The sequence below is a fragment of the Suricata suricatta genome, chromosome 5, assembly GCF_006229205.1.
Source record: "Suricata suricatta isolate VVHF042 chromosome 5, meerkat_22Aug2017_6uvM2_HiC, whole genome shotgun sequence".
In the NCBI taxonomy this organism is placed as follows: domain Eukaryota; kingdom Metazoa; phylum Chordata; class Mammalia; order Carnivora; family Herpestidae; genus Suricata; species Suricata suricatta.
In genome coordinates this window covers 79,793,961-79,815,360 of record NC_043704.1, presented here as the reverse complement: position 1 = coordinate 79,815,360, position 21,400 = coordinate 79,793,961, and the positions used below count along the sequence as shown (strand labels likewise).

At 42.2% G+C, this 21,400-nt stretch overlaps 1 protein-coding gene across 1 annotated transcript in view; it reads left to right on the top strand.

The window, feature by feature from the left end:
• RTP1 (receptor transporter protein 1) overlaps window positions 1–21,400 on the top strand; it is a 75,129-nt gene that overhangs the window by 32,289 nt on the left and 21,440 nt on the right. The window lies entirely within an intron of this gene.

The window sequence follows — 21,400 nt, the reverse complement described above, 5'->3', positions numbered from 1 at the left end:
CCTTCAGGAAAAGATGAGAGTTGGGAACAGTAACAGTTTCATAATTTGCTGGGCTCAAAGGTAAAGAGAAAATATGGAGCCCTTTGTTCAAAAATTAAGAACTTTTAACTGTGAAGGCAGAGCAGTAAACCAAGCGGGAGACCCTCTTTCTGAGCCTGGGGCCCTGGGGCTAGGTGGGGCATGGTCTCTGGGAGAAGCAAGGAAGTGGGGAGATTACCTGGACCATCCTTGAGGAATGGAAACTTAAAGGAGACTCCAAAATCAAGTCTTCTAGAATTCACTAGGAGGTTTTGAAGCCAGTGAGAACCAACCCTTTGGGAGAAAAGTAGTGAGGAGATGAAGTAGGTGGGTAAGTCACTTGCCTTTGCTAATGAAACCACTGATTATCCTGGGTATTCCTAGAGTCAGCCCCAAGTTGGGTAACAACAGATTGACCTGCAACGGTGACTTGCAGGCCTGAGCAGGGGTGCCTCCGAGGCTATTTCATGGTCAACTTTGCCCCTCTTCAGGCCACACACAGGCGAGGGACGTCTGGGAGCTCCGTCGGTGGGAGCGGGTGTGAGCTGCGGCCCGGCCTCCAGGCCGCTGAGTGCGTGGGCCAACGGGGTCACGGCGGGGGAGCGGACTTAGCTCACCCTCGCCCAGCAGGGGGGACGCACGCCTCCAGCAGCAGGAGACTGGGGCGGGTAACAGACGGTCAGACACCCGGACCCGACACCCACCAGGGCGGGTCGCGAACCCGAACCATGCCTGCTGTCGCAAAGGGCGGCCACTGCTCCCGGTCTGGCATGACCGCAGCGCTCTGTCGCGGGAGCCTCGATATTTCAAGTCTCAGGTACCCTTCTACCGGCAACTGGCGTCCCGGCGCGGTAACGGTTCTGGCGTCGAACAGCCGCCGCTCTACCGAAACCCGGGGCAGGCGGCGCGGATTGGCCCGAGGGCGGTTTTGAGACAGGCTCCGCCCCCGGCCGCGCGCCGGGCCACGCCGTTTGGGGTGCGGATGGCTGGCAAACGGATTCCAGGGTGGCTTGTGCCTGCTGGGCCCGCTTTGACATCTCCTTCCGTCCTTAGTCTCCTTAGTTCTCCGTCTTGCCGCGTTGCGTGATCTGGCGCTGCGCACACAGCGTGGCGTCACCCTCCTTTTGGATAAACAAGAAAAAGATTTGCTAGCCCTGGCGGGTGCGGGCCAAACACCCAGAGCTTAGGCTCCAGTGGGCCAACGAGCGAGGAACGGCCAAGGCCTCCAGGGGGCGCCCTCTCCACAAACGACCGCCGGGCTCTCAGCGTGACGGCTCTCTTGAGCTCGATTTTTTCCTCGCTCCCAGTTAACTTACCTCCCAGCTGAGTCAAGATGCCCATCTCATATCACAGATTTCTTACACAACTAAACGTTAAATAACTCATTTTATTTAAAAATAATATTGACAAATTATAAGATTCCTGTTAATGCAACATCTATGATAATTTAGTTTTAAGTGGAAAGAAATGTCAAATCTCCTATGCAGTTTATCTCTTGTTCACCTTTGCAGTAACTGCGGTTGAAACCTGTTTCAAAACAAGCATGTAGCTGGAGATACTATTATAAAAATATTTTCTTTCCAAATAGGTGGATTTAGAAGTTTGAATTAGATCTAAAACGTTTCCTATTTACACTGATTAAATCATGCAACGGTGATACCTGTATCTTACCTACCTACATTATCCTGCAAGTATCTTACCTACCTAGGTTTTCCTGATGCTTTTTCGGTAATCACACAGATCTCTAAATCTAATCATCATAATGTCAGTATATATTCAAATCTATCTTTGAGGCTATGCTATTTAGCTCATTCATGCAAAGGTGGACATTTTGAAAGGTGTTGGTAAATGGGGTTAACCCAACATAAATTTGTTGATAAATAGCAACGTAATTTCCTTCATTTTAGGGAGATTGATATTATTTTCTTGCAGTTTAAGAAGGACTTTAACTTTCAAAGGTATTTGAAATATATGTCAATTTCACAGTATTTACACTTTTTACTTTTTTGGTGGAAACCAAGCAATACCTAGTCATTTCAAATAGTGAATATATTCAAATAGTGAATATTTAAAATTTTTTTAACTTTTATTTATTTTTGAGAGACAGAGTGCGAGTGTGGTAGGAGCAGAGGGGGTGGGGCACCGAACCTAAAGCAGGCTGCAGACTCTGAGCTGTCAGCACAGAGCCCTATGCAGGGTTCAAATCCACTTACCGTGAGATGATGACCTGAGCTGAAGTCAGATGCTCAACCAACTGAGCCACCCAGGTGCCCCTCAAATAGGGAAGATATACAAATATCATGTAAGGAAATTAATATTATTGGATTCTATGAAGCTCAATGGTCGTGATTTCTTAGCGTTGTTGAAGAATAATGCACCGATTGATGGTACACCTTACTACCCCAAAGCAGCTGACACTCAAATAATGACATTGGAATATGATTTTTAAAATTGTTTTCTTGTATGTCAAACATGAACAACTCCACTGTATCTATTGCCAGTAATTATCAAGGGGAAAATACTTTATCAGATTTTTTTAAATTAAGTTTTGGATTCTGAGATCATTGTACGTTCACGAGCATTTACAAGAAATAATACAGAAAGATCTGTGCCCTTTACCCAGTTTTTCCTAAAGGTAACATTTTACAAAACTATACTACAATATTACAACTAGGATAGTGAGATTGATACAGTCAGGGTTATAGAACATTCTATCACCGGAAGAATACCGCACATTGACCCTTAATATATATCCACTTTCTACCTGTCCCCACCCCATCCTTAATCCATGATGACTATTCATCTGTTCTCTATTTCTATAATCTTAAAATTCTCATTTCAGGATTGTAATATAAATGGAAGCACTCAGTATGTAACCTTTCCAAATTGGCATTTTTTACTCCACATAATTCTCTGCAGATTCATTCCAGTTGTTTCCTACCTCAGTAGCTTGTGTCTTTTTGTGACTGACTAGTATTTCATGATGGATATACCACCATTTAACTATTCAACCACTGAAGGAATCTGGGCAGATTCCAGTTTTTGGTTTTTATGAATGAAACTGCTATAGACTTTTGTGAATAGGTTCACGTGCGACGCAAATCTTCATTTTGCTGGGAATAATGCCCAGAAATGTAATTTGCTGGATTGTGTGTCAGTTGCATGTTCAATTTCATGTTCAGAAACTGCCAAACTGCTTTCTAGTGGCCGTACCACTTTACATGCCCACAAGCAAGTAAGGAGTGAGTCGATCTCTCCAAATCCCCACTAGCATTTAGTGTTGTCATTATTTTTTATTTTAGTTATTCTGATAGGTATATACTGATATCTCATTGTGGCTCTAATTTGCATTTTCCAATTGACTAATGATGTTGAACATCTTTTCACCTGCCGATTTGCAATCTATATATCCTCTTCAGTGAAATGTCTCTTCTTATGTGGTTTCGATTGTGTGGGTTCTTCGACTGTGTGGGGGTTTGTTTTGTTTTGTTTTTACTGTTTGGTATCTCCCCACCCTGCTTTACTGTGTCATAATTGATAAATAAATTGTAAGATGAAGTGTACAATGTGATGATTTAATATATGTTTACATTGTGAAAGATTCCCCCCTCCACCTAACACATTATCACATACTTTTTGTGTGTGAGAACATCTAAGTTCTACTCTCTTAGCAAATGTCAATGATAAATACAGTGTTACCAACTCGAGATACATGTTATACATTAGATTCTCAGACCTTATATGTTCCTGCAGGTTGTATCCTTTTACTGAACTCTCCCTATTTTACTGTGTCGTTGTTTGTTTATGTATTCTAAATACCAGCTCTTTGCCAGGTATGTGTTTTGTAAGTGTGTTCTCCCATTCTGTAGCTTGTCTTTTCATATTAGCAGTCTTCCAGAAAGCAAAGGTTTTTAACTTTGTTAAAGTCCAATTTATCAATATTTCCTTTTATGGGTGATATTTTGTGTTAAGCCTAAGAACTCTTTGCCCAGGCTACATCTTGAAGATTTTCTTCTATTTCTCTCTAAAAGTTTTATGGTTTCATTTAAGTTTATGACCCGTTTGAGTTCTAGTTTTTGTGTAAGGTGTGAGACTTAGATCAGGATTCATTTTTGTTTGTTTATGGATGTGCAATTACTCCAGCAGCAATTAAACCTCTATCTTTTTTAAAAACTTTGTTTAAAAGGAAAAACTAAGATTGGTGAAACTACAAAAATTGTCAAAAATTTGGAAATTAAATTTTATTAGGAAAACAGTATGTTAGCTATGGAAAAAGCAATACTCCTATTGCATTATGTATGACAATAGAAGAAGAGGAATTTTCTTTAATAAAAATCAAGATATCCTTTAAGCCACTTACAACCTATCCTATGAAAATAATGCAAAAGGAGGAGGATGTTCTTTGTAGCATTATTTACACTAAGGAACTTACATATCCTTATTCTTATCCCCAAAGTGTAACATTTTAGGTATCTTCTCTGAATGCTATTTTATGCAATCATTAAAAGGGATATATATGGAATTATTATAGCAGCACGAGCTACGTAAAAATATTTTTTATTGAGATCTAAATGATATGTAACTTTGTATTAATTTCAGATAATCTATCACCTTTTAACCCCTTAAATGCCTAAATAGGTGAACAGCAAAACTTCATTATCATGCATTATCATTCAGGATGCGTTCATGCATAGTAATGAAAATTAGTCTGACAACAGTTTAGATTTGGACATCTCTCACCCTGTCATTGTTTAAAAAATATAATTACTCAAGACAATACAATGAAATACTTGTATTTCTTTCCATTGTGACCCTGATGTAAGGTTGTACAGTTTGTAAGATGAAGTTTTATCTGGTACTATGGGATTTACATTTGTATCTTATTATTGATTTTAATGAGGATGTTTCTAATCTATCTTCCTTTAGAATAAATGTTGGTTTGGAGACAGAGGTAAATACATTTTATCATGTTAATGGTATATCTTCTGCTTACATCAGAAGTTTTTATCCAGAACAGGTTTTGAATTTTATCTAACACCTGTCAATGTCGAAGGGAATGATAATGTATTTATGTATTGAAATCTGATATGGCATTTTTAAAAAAATGAACCAGTCTTTTATTCCTGGAGCAAACCATGTTTGGACATGTTGTATTAATCTCAATATGCTACTTTGTTTTCTACTATTTTATTTTGATTTATGTCTGTATTCATAAGATTATTCTATAGTTTTTTTTCTCTATGGTGTCTTTTCTTGGGGGGGCAGTTCCAAAATGGAAACCCCCTCTTTTTATATATACTCTAGAACAGTGGGATCCTCTGTTTTTTCAGGGTAAAAGTCCCATGTGAAACTGTCTTGACATCGTATTTTTGGGAAGACAGGTCTTTGCCAAATTTAATATATTCTATAGTAACTGATCTATTTAAGACTAATTTTGGTGAGTTATATTTTAATAAAATTAATTTTGTTAGAATATTTTCTATTTCATCCAGATTTATTATTTTTTGATCATTATTTGTATGCCTTGTCATTATAAATCATTCTTTGAGACATCATTTGATACTATTTATTTATTAAAAGATTTTGTTAATATTTATTTTTGAGAGAGAGAGTGTGAGTGGGGAGAGGCAGAGAGAGAGGGAGACACAGAATCTGAAGCTGGCTTCAGGCTCTGAGCTGTCAAGCACAGAGCCCGACACAGGGCTTGAACTCACAAACCGTGAGATCATGACCTGAGTTGAAGTCAGACGCTTAACCGACTGAGCTACCCAGGCACCCCAATTGATACTATTTATTTTTTAAAAGTTTATTTTAATTTTAATAAAAATAAATTTAATAAAAATTAAAATAAAGATTAAAATTTAATAAAATTAAATTTATTTAATTTTGAGTGGAGAAGAGGCAGAGAGAGAGAGAGAAGAGGAGAGAGAGAATCCCAAGCTGGCTCTGTGCTGTCAGTGCTGAACCCCATGCGGGGCTGAATCTCACAAACTGTGTAATCATAACCTGAGCTAAAATCAAGAGTTGGATGCCACCCAGGAGTTCTGATACTGTTTTCTTTAAATTTGTCTTATATATGATGGTGATCTCTCTCTCTGCCATTTTTTTTTTTTTTTGGTCTTTGCGTAGTATACAGTTCTCATCATTTTACTATCAGTCTTAAACCCATTTGTTTTTAAGATCGCCTGTATAGTATTAAGTTGTTTCAGCTTGGTAATCCAATATGAAAGTTTTCTCCTTAGCCGATTAAAATGTATCACTATCAGCCATGGTGTGCTGGAGCTTCTCATAAATTCTCAGCTCCTGTTTAGTGATATCCACATCTGTAACTTGAAATTGGGGCCATGATAGGGTTAGGTAGAAGATAGAAGTAAGGAGGGGAAGGACCGCCCTGAGGCAGAGTCCCAAGTCCTTGAAGGGGAATGATAGAGACCTGAGCTGGAGGCAAGGACAGTGGTAAAGAGGTTACACAATAGAAGCCCAGGGCACAACCTCCTGACCTTGTGGCTTCCAAGACTCTGGGGATGACAGCTCACGGGCCACAGGTGCAGAGCCTGCCCTCTCCTCCTCCACCTCTGCCCCAAGGTAATCCCTAGGCTCATTATACTGTATTTGCACTGCACGTAAGGTACACCCCCTCCTTCCATGGAGAAAGGCTGCCATTAAGGTTCTGGTAATAAACCTTGTAGATTCAAAAACTCTTCCTTTGAATATGTGGGAAGAGTCCCCCACGTGATTGGACCTCCATTAAAGCAACCTCCATTAAAGACCATCCCCACTGAATGTCACAGCTCCTCGAAGCCCAGAGAGAAGCAAAAATTATCCAATGCCAAAACAACCTATGGGCCATTCCCCCTTTAGGAATCTGCGTGCTCTTCCGCTTTGAGAGTGTACTTTTCACTATAATAAACTTTGTGCTTGCTATTTTCCTTCTGGCTGTCTTTATTTGAGCGTGGATTCCCAGAAAGTCTTCTCATGGGGAATTCAAGGAAGGAGACTTCCATTCACACAAGGCAGATTCTCCTACTGGTAGCAGTAGGGGTATTCACACCAGGGAAATCAGCAGAAGCTACAGGTTATTTTGTTATGTTTTCTCAAGAACAGTTGTTGAACATTTGCTAGCATAGCCCTGGCTCTCAGTGATATGTTTAGCTTAATTCTGCCATATTATTTTATGTTTTTGTGTTTTAATATCTATTATGCAGTATGTTTTGCACTCTTTTTGAGTGTGCATGTTTATTCTAATACTTTGAAAAGTATTTCTTTGATCTAAAGATTACTGTTATAAACATAATTTAGGATAAAACTTTTAATCTGCAGTTTATACAGAATCTATTAAGTCTATCTATTCAGTATTCATTAGTATCTATTTACTCCCCAAATTCTTTTCTCAGATCTGTTAGATATGTCCTTTCCATATGGTAAGAATTCCTGGATGGAAATTCAGAGGGACACATTTGTGCTTCAGCAAGACTTGACTTTCAACGGAATACATTTTTCTCTTCCTTATTCTTGAAGCCTCCCCTTCCCCTTCACTTGTTTTTCTGTAGAATCTTTTGTTCCAGGAACTTGGTAGGGATATTGGCATCTCACTGACCTCAATGTATACTTGGTGAGAAAGCTCCAGTACTAGTTATGAGCCCACCTCGAAGAGATGAGGCACTCGCCTGGCAGCGTGTACCAGACCCAATAAAAACTATTTAGATGCAGCCTTTTCCTACAAAACGTTTCAGCTTTTTACCCCAGGCGGGCTTGCAGTCTTGGAGGCATTTGCCTGCTGCAGTCTCCTTTGCCTGGCAAAGTAATAAATGATCTTCCTTTTTTATATCCACACTCTGTCTTCACATTATGTATTTCAGCTCCGGAGAACAGAGGTCAATTTTCAATATTGCTGTTTTCTTCCTGCATTGTTACCATAATCCCTACATTTGCTCTCATCTTTATCCTACCGCAGAGTAGATTCAATCACAGTGCCAAGCCTGTTGTTTTTTTCATTCATCTCTTGGCTTAGTGAACTTCATCTTCTATTGTTTTCTACAAGAAGGGCTCATCAGATATTAAAAATGTTCATTTCTTGCCTTTATACTTGAATGACATTTTGGGAGAGTAAAATAGTTCTTGGTTGCAACTTATCTCCTTGAAGAGATTATAAACATTGCTCTACTGTTTTCTGCTGTGGGAAATCGCTTTGGGGGAATCTGAGGTCAGCCTTATTTCTTTTTCCCCTTGTAAATGAATTAATATTTTTGCATGGCTCCCCAAAGGACTCTTTGTCTTTGAAGTTCAGTAGCTTTGTGACAGTATGTCTCTGTGTTACTGTGTCCTGGATCACTGTGTGTCCTTCCAATTTTGCAGATCAAATCTTCTTTTACAAAGTTTTTAAAAATCACATAATTTTCAATTTTCCTGACAATTGTTTTTCATATTGTTTGTTTTTCTTTTCATCATTTGTTTTTATAGGAACTTTGCACAGATCTTTGGCAGTTCCTATTTGTGACCTCATTTTTGGGTCCCTGGTGAGTTTTTCCTGTGTCAGATAATTGCAGGAGGTTCACATGGAGGTGAGGCCACACCTGTGTTCTGAGGGTGCCAAAATTTTCTTTTGAATCTGAGTTTTATTTTTTATTTTTAATTACTTTTTAAAGACTTTCTTTTGAGAGAGAAAGGGAACGAGTGTGAATGGGGGAGGGACAGAGGGAGAGACAGAAAATCCCAAGCAGGCTCCATGCTCAGCACAGAGGCCGACTTGGGGGTCTATGCCATGATCCTGAGATCAAGACCTGAGCCGAAATCAAGAGTTGGACGATTAACCAACTGAGCCGCTCAGGAGCCCCTAAGATTTTATTTTTAAGTGATCTATACACACAAGGTGGTGCTCGAACTCACAGCTTGAAGAGTTGAATGCCCTAATGACTAAGCCAGCCAGGTATCCCTTGAATATGAGTTTTAGATGTGGGTTTTGATAGCTTTTCCTTCCCCCCAGTAATGGCAAAAGGCTGCTATAGGGCTTTTAGCTTTGCGAGTGTCTCTTCTGCCCCAACCACATAGGTAGACTCTTGCCTGAAATTATGTCTTGTCTGTGTAATGCAACCTTGCCTGTTTCACGTTTCACATCAAAACCAGGGCCAGGGAACCGGCCATCGTGGTCCACTATATCCTTCAGTCACGAACAAAAGGTTTTGGTTTTGCGCTCAGAGTGTGTTCGTGTCCTTAGAAAATGTACTCTGTGATCTCTTGTAGCCTCCGTTCCACTTCCTCCCATACTCTTCATGAACTTGCGGTGCCTGTCCTAACCCTTCCTGCTTCTGCCAGTTTTGTGACTAGAGACTTCAGCAATCTTGCTTCTTTGAAGGAAGACTTCACATTTCTGCTTCTCCATCTGCTGGTTGCTTTAGGATGATTTCCAGGAAAAGGAAGAAATGGAAACCTCAAGCCTCATCTTCATTTTATTTATTTTTATTTTTTATTTTTATTTTTTTTTTTGAGAGAGACTGAGAGAGTGTGAGCTGGGGCGGGGCAGAGAGAGAGAGAGAGAGAAAGAGAGAATCCCAAGAAGGCTCTGCTGCACTGTCAGCACGTAGCCAGATGCAGGGCTCAGACTCATGAAACTGTGAGATCATCATGACCTGAGCAGAAATCAAGAGTTGGCACTTAACCGACTGAACCACCCAGGTGCCACCCCTCAAGCCCCATCTTCAAACCAGAGATCTGTAACTTAATTCTGACCTCTCTGGAGTTTTGTCAATTGCAGTTTTCAACTTCCCACCATGAGAACTTGCTGGAGCCTCTTTTTGATGCATGTAGAGATATGGGTATGTGCGGGAAATGTGGCCAGTGAGAATTTCCAGTGGTGGAATTATTTACCTTACTGGATATTGCCTTTTGAATATCTAGTATGGTGACTCTTCTTTGACCTTTGTCCTAGCAATGAGCCCTTCTAGCCAGATAAATGGTCCTCATTCATAGCCTACATAGATAAAGGATGATGTTTTCCCAGGTCCCCTGCTCCCTGTGTGATACATGTTGTCCCAACTTTTGTTGTCTCCCTAGTTCCCATCTCCTTTGTGAGCCCTGTAAAAATTCCCTGTCCTCAGAAATGAACTCGATGAACCCCCTATCTAATTCCAGTAATGAACTTCAATATTTCCTACTCCTGAAATGAAATGACACGAAGACATGTTAAACTGTGGCACAGGAAACAAAGCCCGCAATGTGCTTGTTGTGAAGAGATGTCTCCTCTTCAGAATCCTTCCTCGGCTGCTTTTGAGGGACGGATTCTCCTTACATTATCAAACTAAGAATTCTCTTCTCTCTCTCCTGTGTCAAATCCTCTATTTACTATACACACAGACCTTTCTCTTTGATTTATTCTTATTTATGTCTTCTTTTTTCTTCTTGATTTATTCTCTTATAACCTCCTCCTCTAGAGGCTTGCTAAGAATGTATGCAGAAGAGGAAAATATTTTGAGACATTATATGTCTGAAAACATCTCTATTCTTTCCTCATTTGAATTAGCATGTTGGATGAGTATAGGCTTCTAGATTGGAAATAATGTTATCTCAGAATATTGAAGGTCTTAACTCCATGTGCCAGCATCTAGGGCTGTTGTGGAGAAATCTTATTCCTATCTGATTCTTGAACTTGTGTACATGCCCTCCCTTTCCCCATCTCTGGGAAATTTTATTATCTTTATTCTGGCTCTTCTGAAATTTCACAATAATGTCTTATTGTGGTTTCTTTTATAAATAAAGGAGCCACAATTTGATGGGTCACTTAAATTAAGAAATTCATGTTTTCAGTTCTGGGAAATTATTTCTTTTTATAACTTTCTCTTTCTGGAACATCTACTAATTGGATATTGAATTTCTTGGATTGAATTTGTTTGGTAAGAATACTTAACATCAGAACACTAGAGCTTATTCCTCTTGCTTAACTGAAATTTTATGCCTGTTGATTAGTAACTCCCTATTTCCTCCTCCGCAGCTCCGGGTAAACACCATTCTAGTCTTTGATTCCATCAATTTGACTATTTTAGATACCTCAGGTAAGTAGAATCATGCACTATTTTTCTGTAACTGGCTTATTTCACCCAGCACAATGTTCTCAAGATTCATCCATGTTGTCCCGTATTGCAGATTTTTCATCTTTTTCAAGTCGTTGTGGTATTTCATTGTGTGTATATATACACCACATATTCTTTATTCATTCATCCATAAATGCACTGTAAGGTCATTTCCACTTCTTGGCTATTGTGAGTAGTGTGGCAGTGACGTAACTAATATGCCTTTGAGATCCTGATTTTAGTTTTTTTGAATAGATACTCAGAAGTGGGACTGGTGGATCATATGGTACTTAAGAGGTTAATCATCAAAATATATAAGAAATGCCTATAGCTCAGTTAGCAAAATGCCCCTAATAATCTGATTAAAATAGGCTGAGGGTTTGAACAGATATTTTGCCAAGGAAGACCTAACAAATACATTAAAAAAAAAAAACCTTAACTTCATTTATCATCATGGAAATGCAAATTAAAATTACTGAGTGATATCATCTTAAACCTGTCAGGATAGCTGTTACGAAAAACACACACACACACCAAAGGCAAAAAGTGTTGGTGAAAATTAGAGCCCTTGTATACTGTTGGTGAAAATGCAAAATGGTAGAGCCAGTAGGAAAAGCAGTACTGAGGTTCCTCAAGAAACTGAATATTTGTGGGGCGCCTGGGTGGCTCAGTCAGTTAAGCATCCAACTTCAGCTCAGATCATGATCTCACAGTTTGTGAGTTCAAGCCCTGTGTTGGGCCCTGTACTAACAGCCCAGAGCCTGGAGCCTGCTTTGGATTCTGTGTCTCCCTCTCTCTCTGCCCTTCCCCCACTTGCTCTCTGTCTCTCTCTGTCTCTCTCTCTCAAAAATAAGTAAACATTAAAAAATATATTTAAAAAAGGAAATTAAATCTTTTGGATTTATCCTCTAATTTATTCGTGTTTTCTTTAAAAAAATTTTTTTTACATTTATTTATTTTTGAGAGACAGAGAGAGACAATGAGAGCAGGGGAGGGTCAGAGAGAGACAGAGGCACAGAATCTGAAGCAGGCTCCTGGCTCTGAGCTAGTTGTCAGCACAGAGCCTGATGCAGGGCTCAAACCCACCAACCATGAGATCATGACCTGAGCCGAAGCTGGACACTCAACGGACTGAGCCACCCAGGCGCCTCCTTTGTGTTTTCTATGTCCTCTTTGCCTTTTTGTTGTTGTTCTGATCTCCTTAACGTTACCATTCAATTTTTTCTTGCAATTTTAATTTCTCCTAAAAACTCTTAAAATTTCTAAGAACTCTTCTTTTTCATCTGAATACTCTTTTTTACGGTTTTCTTGTCACATGTATGCTCTTCCTGGCATTCAGAGGGTATTATTTGTGGGGTGGAAGCCAGCGTGCGGGAGGTAAAGAGTTCATCGATGGCAGGACAATAGAAGGCAGGAGATAGAAGTTTGCTGAATACACTGCAAGGGGGCAGTGGGCAGGACAGCAAAGGAGAGACTGTGTGCCATGAGGCGGCGGTGGAGGGTTCTGGTTATGTGAGGGAGTGAGGAGGTATGGGGGTGTATGGCATTTTCCTTTTTTGGTGCTGTGCCCTGATGTAAGTAGCCCATTGGTCAGTAGGGCTGGCTATTTTGAGGTGGGTGGCCTAATGAACCTGTTTGCATTGAGCTCAGTGGTCCCTTTTGCCTTCTTCAGGTTTCCATTGCTCAATGCCTGTTACCTAATAGGGGCCTTTACGTTAATTATAGTTTTCTTCTTCCTGCATTATCTTTCCGGTTTTTTTTCTTTTGGTCTGTTTTTGTGTCTTTTGCATTATGTCCTTTTTTTTTTTAAGTTTATTTATTTATTTTGAAAAAGAGATAGAGAGGGAGAGAGCCAGTGGGAGGGGAGAAAGAGAAGGGAGAAAGAGAATCCTAAGCGGGCTCTGTATCATCAGTGCAGAGCCTGATGCGGGGCTAGAACCCACGATCCATGAGATCATGACCTGAGCCGAATTCAAGAGTCGGACACTTAACCAGCTGAGCCACCCAGGTGCCCCTTTCCTTTTTTTTTTTTAAATCGAAGTATAGCTGACATACAATGTTATATTATCATTATATCCTTTCTCCAAATATCCTGTGGTCTTTGGCTGCCTCTTCCCATTTAAGAGAGCACTACAGTGCAAGTGCATCAGTGGGGCTTGTAGGATGATGGGTTTCACTGCAGGGTAGATGGGCAGCAATTTATAAGGGGGGCCATTACCCCATCATGTCAATGTCTGTAGGCTACTCTGCCCACCTACATAGGAATTCTCCCTTCTCCTGCTTGGGCAGGGAGATCATGACAATCTTGATGCCCAACATTTTGGAAGCCAAGAGTCAGAAGAAGCCACTTTCATAAGTAGGTTTTGCTACAACTCCCTGTTTTGAGTATATTGACTCATTCGTATTCCCTGCCATATCTGGTCCATCTGCTTCCAGTCCACCTGCTACATCATCTTCTGAAAGCAAACTTCTTGTTTGTATGCTCATGTGGTTGCTTGAACTGAAAGAAGAAATCTGAGGTTCTTAACCCTCTTCAATCAGAGTTTGAGTTACTTCTGTTGAGGGTTAGCCTCTGAACCCCTATCCTCAGAGAGAGCAGATGCTTACAGTTCCTCAGACTTTGGGTTTTAATGCCCGACCTATTGCCATGTTTTTTAGACTCAGTGTGTATACAAATTGCTGGAGTCCAGCTCCAGCAGGTCCAGGGCTCCCTGAAGGATGAACGGTGTCAGCAAGAGAGTGAGAGAGCCTAAGCTTTTTTCTTCAGGCAGGCGTCTCTATCCTTGCCTGAGAGGCAGCTTTATTTATTGAAAAAATGTATGGGGTACAAAACAGAAGTGGCAATTGCATTAGACAATAATTTCTGATAAATTCTTTGATATGTAAAAATTTTTTAGACTCAGTGTGTATACAAATTGCTGGAGTCCAGCTCCAGCAGGTCCAGGGCTCCCTGAAGGATGAACGGTGTCAGCGAGAGAGTGAGAGAGCCTAAGCTTTTTTCCTCAGGCAGGCGTCTCTATCCTTGCCTGAGAGGCAGCTTTATTTATTGAAAAAATGTATGGGATACAAAACAGAAGTGGAAATTGCATTAGACAATAATTTCTGATAAATTCTTTGATATGTAAAAATTTCCCAGAACATAGATTGGTGGAAGACTCATGCATAATCTTTACCAATGGAGATTGAAGCAGGTGATTAGATGTTTATCACATGGGGAAGGAAGGGAGCTGTAGCATTCAAGTACAAGGCAAAGTTTTTAGCACAGCAAAGACAAGAGTTAGGTCTTTGTGAGCAGGGGGGTCAATAGCCTGTTTTCTGAGGGGAAGAAAAACAGGTTTTCTCAGGAAATGTAACATTTGCTTCTATAATCACAAAAGAAGAAATTCCTATAAAAAGTTTTTTCACAGGGTACAATTCACATATTTTTAGCATAGGAAGGCAAGTCACTCCTGATATCAGTCAGTCAGGCGCCTTGGGGGTCGGTGCTCAAGCAGAAATTGAGTGGGGGTTGAGTGGGGGTAGATGCCGGTCTCCATGTGACGGTGAGAGGCCTTGCAAACCCGCCTTGCCTCTCAAGGAGATTTTTCCTCTACTTATGAGTTCAGAGAGACCCAGCTTCTCACACAAATCACCTGGAAAACTTGTTGAATCACAGATGTCTGGGTGCCACCTCCAGAGACTCTTATGTGGAACCAAAGTATTTCCATTTCTGACAAACTTCAGGTGATGCTGATGCCACAGGTGAGTGACTCATTATGCTTTTTATCCTCAGGCATTTTACCTCAGGTTTTATGACTAGTGACAATTTAATTTCCTTTAATATTTATTCAACTAATTCTATTTCCCAAGAGTGTAATCAATTCTCCTGACAGCTGCAGTCTCACTTCCCATTCCATTTGTCTTTATGGATTTATATATTTCAAAAAGTCATTTTGTCTTGTCTTTATGTGGTGTGGGAAGGAACTGGAAATAAAAGTAAGTATTCAGACTGCTGCCATGTGTAACCAGAAGTCTAATTTCATTATCCGTCATCTTGGGGCAAATCCTGCTGGTGGCCTCCTCACCCTTTCAAACTTCTCCCTTCCCAACAAAGGCCCAAACATCATTACTTCACCCCAGATTTCCATCCTCCCTTTTAGTCCACATCTCCCACCCAGTAAAACCTTCCCTTCAACTTGACCTCTTTAATTTCCTGCCTAAATATCTGAAACTTTATTTAGTTGGTCACCTCCCTTTTTTTCTGTAAGAATTACCTTAAGATGGTGACTGAGTGGCCATTTTGCTCTGGGTCGGCGTAGAGCGACAACCCCCACCTGCAGACCTGGGATGTCCTGCGCCGTTTGAAAACAGCCAATCATGAAGCTCCAGCTTCCCATCACCCCGACCAAAGAGGCAACCAATCACACCCAACCATGGCCTAAAAATGCCCTTACTTGGTAATCTGCCCTCCAGAGACCAAACCTGGACCTCTTTCACCCATAAAACACCTTGCTCTCCCATACCGGGCGCGACTTCCCTGACTCAACCCCTACTCAAGTCACGGAACCTTGCCCGGGGGCCACAGACTCCAATAAAGGCTTTCTTGGCTCCATAACTTGGTCTCTCTCTTTCCTCTCGTCTCTGCCTCCACACATTAAATCTTACACATTCTAGGAAAAAGAACTTGTTATCCTGTTCAAAAAAAAATCCCTTTATCTTACACCATCATTCACTTGTGCATGTCTCTCTCCTCTTTATAAAATAAATTAAAAATCTGGGGCGCCTGGCTGGCTCAGTCAGTAAAGCGTCTGACTTTGGCTCAGGTCATGATCTCACACTTTGTGAATTTAAGCCCCGTGTTGGGCTCTGTGCTGACGGCTCAGAGCCTGGAGCCTGCTTTGGAATTTTTGTTTCCCTCTTTCCCTGCCCCTCCCCCATTCACACTCTGTCTCCCTCTCTCTCAAAAATAAATATAAAATAAACATTAAAACAATTATAAAATAAATTTTAAAAACCCACTATCCCCCTCTCCCACCCCAAACAAATGATCACTGTAATATAGGTCTGCTTCTTTTATTTTAGCTCTTTCTCTCATGGACCTAAATACTAAGAAGTCTTATGCTTAAGGTATTTTGGGGTAATGGATTATAATAGATGGCCACTGAGACCAACAGTTTCAGTAGCTGACAGAGGACCTAATAAAAAGAGGCATGGGGGCACGTCACTTAAGTGTTCGACTCTTGATTTTGGCTCAGGTCATGATCTCAGGGTTCGTGAGTTGGACGCCCACATCGGGCTGTGTGCTGACTGTGGAGACTGCTTGGGATTCTCTCCTTCTCTTTCTGCCCCTTCTCTGCTTGTTCTCTATCTCCCAAAATAAGTACAAATAAACCTAAAACAAAAAGAATGAAGATGTGATGGGGTGTGTGGGCTCTGAAGGGGGGTATACATAGTAGTTATATGTCCCAAAGTATAATTCAGTTATTTTCAGGGGTGTGAACAGCATGCTTTTAATTGTGACATTAACTAGTCCAGCACTGGCTCTGGGTCTCTGCTTCACTGGGTCTCTGCTTAACTCTTTCTAAAGACTCCTTTTCCCCCTCCTTTCTTTGTCCTCCTTCTTCCCTCCACTCTCCCTGATTCTTCCCTCCTACTTCCTCCCTGCTCCTCATTTATCCCCACTACATTTTTTCTTCCTCTTGGTTCACTCTTGGCTCTTCATTTTCTTTTCTTACTCTCTCCCCTGCTATGGCCCATTTTCTCCCCTGGTTGTCCTGGCCCAGGAGGAGAGGGAAGCCCTGTGGTCGATCCCTCCCTCTCTCTGGCTGTGGGTTGGTGAATCTGGATCTTCTTCCTCCCTTAGAGCCTCTCTCTCCTGCTGCTCCCTCTGGGCAGTGTTGAGAGGTCCCTGACCAGCAGGGGCATGGCCCTGCCTACCACATACACAATGCTGATGCTGAGAGAGGCCAAAGAAGTCAGAACATTGTCCCTGGGGAGATCAGTTGTTTTTCTGAGCATCCAGAGTAGGGCCTACATGCTCTGTGAGGTCACAGAGTCAGTAGTAAGCCACTTTTCCTCGACCATTCCCCTCTTGTCCTGTTCACGTGCTCAGAACCCTGATGAGCAGTCATGGTACTAGTGAATTCTGTGAGGGGAAGCTGCCCTAGTCATGCCCTTTTGGGGCTCTGGAACTTGGGGTTATCTGCTCCTGGCATTGACAGGGCACCCTCTACGCACCCTTCAGTCTGGCTTTATGAAGGCAATAAGATTTGAGCCTGCCTGCACACACCTTCTGCAGTGGTCCTGGAATACCCTTCTGGAGAATGGACTATGCACGTGGCCAGTGGGTGTCCCACATTCAGAACGCACCCCCAGCCGAGGCTGTGCAGAGGCTCTGCGCTGGGTGGGTCCTCTTCTGTGTGTCCCACATTGGTTGTGGCTCAGCTGAGGGGCCGCCCTGGGATAGCTGCTTCTTGGGTTAGGTGCATACAATGGGCCAGGGAATACGTGTTATGATTATTAATGTGAGCCCATCAGGATGGGCACAGTGGCGAGGTCTGGGCCAGATGAATGACACACCGAGGGCTGAGCTGGCACCAGATCCAGCGTTCCCCAGTAGGCTCTGTGCACACTGCCGGTTTCATGGGATGCTGTGCCTCTCTCTATCAATGAGGGCTACCAGAGAAAAACATGCAGTGATCTTTGGGGTCAGAGGAGAGAGAAATTGTGACTGGGAGAATCAAGGAAAGCCCTGCAGGATGGGTTTGTTTTGGAAGGTGAAGATAGAGGCAGTAGCAGTTGAGTTCCTTTGGAGATAACTTGAAAGCTGCTCCAGAGACTCTAGGCTCTGGAATCAAATGTCTCAGTGGGTGGAAGAATCCAGAACCCTGAAGTGAAGCAGGTGTGCAGAATGAGGCAGGAATGAAGTATGGGGGTGGGGGATGGGGTCTCTGGACTTATCTGTGGCTTGGCTTGAGCAGTTTGTGGGGCTTGCTTCTCACCGGTGAGGCTGTGCCTTGTCCACAGCCACTGAGTCACCTGCTGCCTCCTAGCCTCGAGCACACAGTCCTGGGGCTGATATGTAGGTGACGGGGCTGGCTTGGGGCACTCCGAGGACTATGCCAGTCCCGGGCTGGAGAGCGGCCAGTTGCCTGGCTTGTCACCTGACTTGCACCACATCCCTGCATCTTCCCTTTGCCTGAGACACAGGGAGGTGCCACCGCAGGGGCTGGACCTTTTTCTGGGACAGTTGGATGTGAGCATAACCTTACTTGCATCCAGGTCCTGAAAGGCGCGGAATGGAAAATACCGAAGCTAGAATGATCTGTGGCCAGGACCTAACGGCACTTTCTTGTTTCCCATCTTCCATCAAACGCGAACTTTTAAAGAAACAACAAAACAAAACAAAAACCCGTAATGTCACTCTTGAAAGAGTTTCCAGGGAGTCACAAATTGTTTTCACGTGGGAAAACCAAGAATAATAGCACACGGTGCTATTATTGAGCCAGGGTACTTTCTAAAACACGGGTTTCCCAGCATGTAACTCTGCCCATGTCATGAGCTCTTTCGTTTTGTTGGGATTGCATGAGGAGACACACTCTGTAGTGTTTAAAACCTGGGCTTCAGGGTCAGATCAGCCTGAGTAACATTTTGGTGCCTTATAGTTTTAGTCAAGTTCTCATTGCGCCTTGTTTTTTTTTGTTTGTTTGTTTGTTTTATCCTTTAAATAAATATAAGCACAGGATCTGCTATATTGGAATTATATCAGAATTGAATGAGATAATCCACATAAAGCACCTGCGCAGTGTCTGGACATGGTTACTCAGTAAAGCTCATCTAGTATTGTTATGTTATATAGGTTGTAACACTTTTTAAAGTTTATTTATTTTGAGAGACACCCAGACAGCACTAGTGGGAGAGGGGCAGAGAGAGAGGGAGAAAGGGAATCCCAAGCAGGCTCTGTGCTGCCAACTCAGAGCCCGACACGGGGCTCGAACTCATGAAACCGTGAGATCGTGACGTAAGCAAAAACCAAGAGTCAGACATTTAACCCAAAGAGCCATTTAGGTGCCCCCAAATTTTGCATTGTGTACCTTATCTTTCAAGAATTATTATATAATCTATATATATCTATATATGTGTTATAACTGCATCTGCAGTGAATAGCTTGTTGCTGGCCATGGGCTTCCTTTCTATTTCATCTTTTCTTACCAGACCTTTGGCTGTCTGGGGCCTGCCCCTGCCCCCAGCTGTCCCGCTCCACTTGGTGGCTTTGCAGGTGCCGGCAGGGCTCCTACTCACTCACTTTTCTCGGCGTTTGCAGACAAGTCCTCTTTTCACATATGACTCGTTGGTCAGGGTGTTTTTCAATCTTGTTCTTTCCAGGTCATTCCCTGAAAAAATGTCTTCAAGTTTCTGCTCCACTGATGACAATTCACTTGTTATTTAGATAACAAGTAAAAAAAAAAAATATATATATATACACATATAGACTCCAAAGAGCATCTCGGCCAGGGCACCTTGGCAGATCCCAGGTGCAGGCCCCAGCAGGTTCAAGTTGGGTTCAAGTTACTCACAACTCTGTTTCCAACAGCAGAAGCCCCACTTCAGGCTCAGGACAACACGCCCTTCTCTGTGCCTCACGAAGCTCCAGATGGCCCTGGAGAGCACACGGGCTGTCTCCCTCTGGGAGCACCTATGCTCTCACTTTTTGGCAGATCTGTTCTTTCATGACTAAAGCCAAGGTTTGATTTATTGTTAGGTTCCTCTAGGAGAAAGGCCTCTCAAAACGAATCAGAGTTGGGATTTGGGTCCCTAGAGTTGTGCCTTTAGATAAATTCCCTGTGTGGGGAAGGCACAGTTTTGCCAAGAAGAGGAGGCAGGGCTAGATAACAAGGAAAAATGGCTTCTTTAGACTCCAGTTCCAGATAACAATTGGAATTTTTTTTCAAACCATTGAAAACTTTGTTGCTGAGAAAGCAAGTAGTGATAAGGTGCTGATCAGGGAGCGAAATTTCCTGCTTAACTCATCCATTTTCCTACTCATGGTATAATTTTGAGTGCACATCATTCTCTGAGCAGTAGGATGCAATGTGGCCTGGCCTGGCCCATTTGTTTCTGCAACATGGAGACCATGGGTGTCTCTAAGGTGTCAAGAATGTCTTCAACATGTTCACTGAGGCCCAGGACTCCTGTAAGCAGGGATATGGGAGGGGAGGAGGCAAGTTACAGACTTAACCTGAAAACAGGTGAGGAGGGAGTACCGGCAGAGTTTACATAAAAGTTCCCAGTAAGATGGGCACTTGCCAGGTCTTAAGTCCATACTGTTGATACTGTTGGGGTCATCACCCCTGCCTGGGCCCTGGCCCTGCCTTTCACAGCCCTGTATCAGACAGATGAAGAACCTTCTTGACACCGAGGGTCTCTTGGCCTCTTTCTTGGCTGTCATCCTATCCTAGTTGCTGTCCGCTGCAAGAGGGACCCTCCCCGAGGTCCAAGGGGACTGCTGAGCCCCGACCTGGCCAGAGTGTGTGTCCCCTGTCCTTCTGTGTTTTCTGTTTGAATTGTCCTACCAATAGCCATTTCTGCATCTTTCCCCTTTTTTCTGTCTGTAACCCTCTTCACCATCTCTCGGTTTCTCCCTCATCTTCAGTCTCTTCTTTTTCTTTATTTTCCTCTCTTCTCCTGACTTTTGTTACTTTACTCTCCCTCACACTGTTTTCCTTTAAACATTTCTTTCTGGGCTACCCTGGTCCCTTCTCTTTCTTTCACCTGTCTCTCTTTCTCTCTTTTACCCCCTTATCGGCATATCTCTTCTCTTCTCATCTAACCAAGTTTCTCTTTGCTACTTTATCTCTTTATGTTCCTGCCTTGTCTCTGTGCAACTCTCTGTTCTCTCCCACTTTCCTTCCTTTTCCTTTTCTTGAAAAATACCTTTAATGTAAATATAAACATACATATGAGGAAGTCACAAACTGTTAATATAAAGCTTAGCAAATAATTATGTAACACTTGCAAAGGTGAAAATAGATCATCTCTAGGATCTGTGGCCTCCGTTATGTGCTGTTCTGACCATGGGCACATCTGTCCTCAGAGTCTCACTTTCTTGACTATCATTTCCTGATTTTCTTTATAGATGGGCCATCCATGTACTCTTCCATAGCAATATAGGTTAGTTTTGCCTATTTTTGAATGTTAAGTATGTGGAATCACACCATATATATTCTTCTGTGTCTTGCTTCTCTCACTAAGTGTCGTGTGTGTAAGATTCATTCATGTTACTATTTCCAGTCATGGTTTATTCATTGCCATTGCTGCCTAGCAGTCACTATTTGGATGTG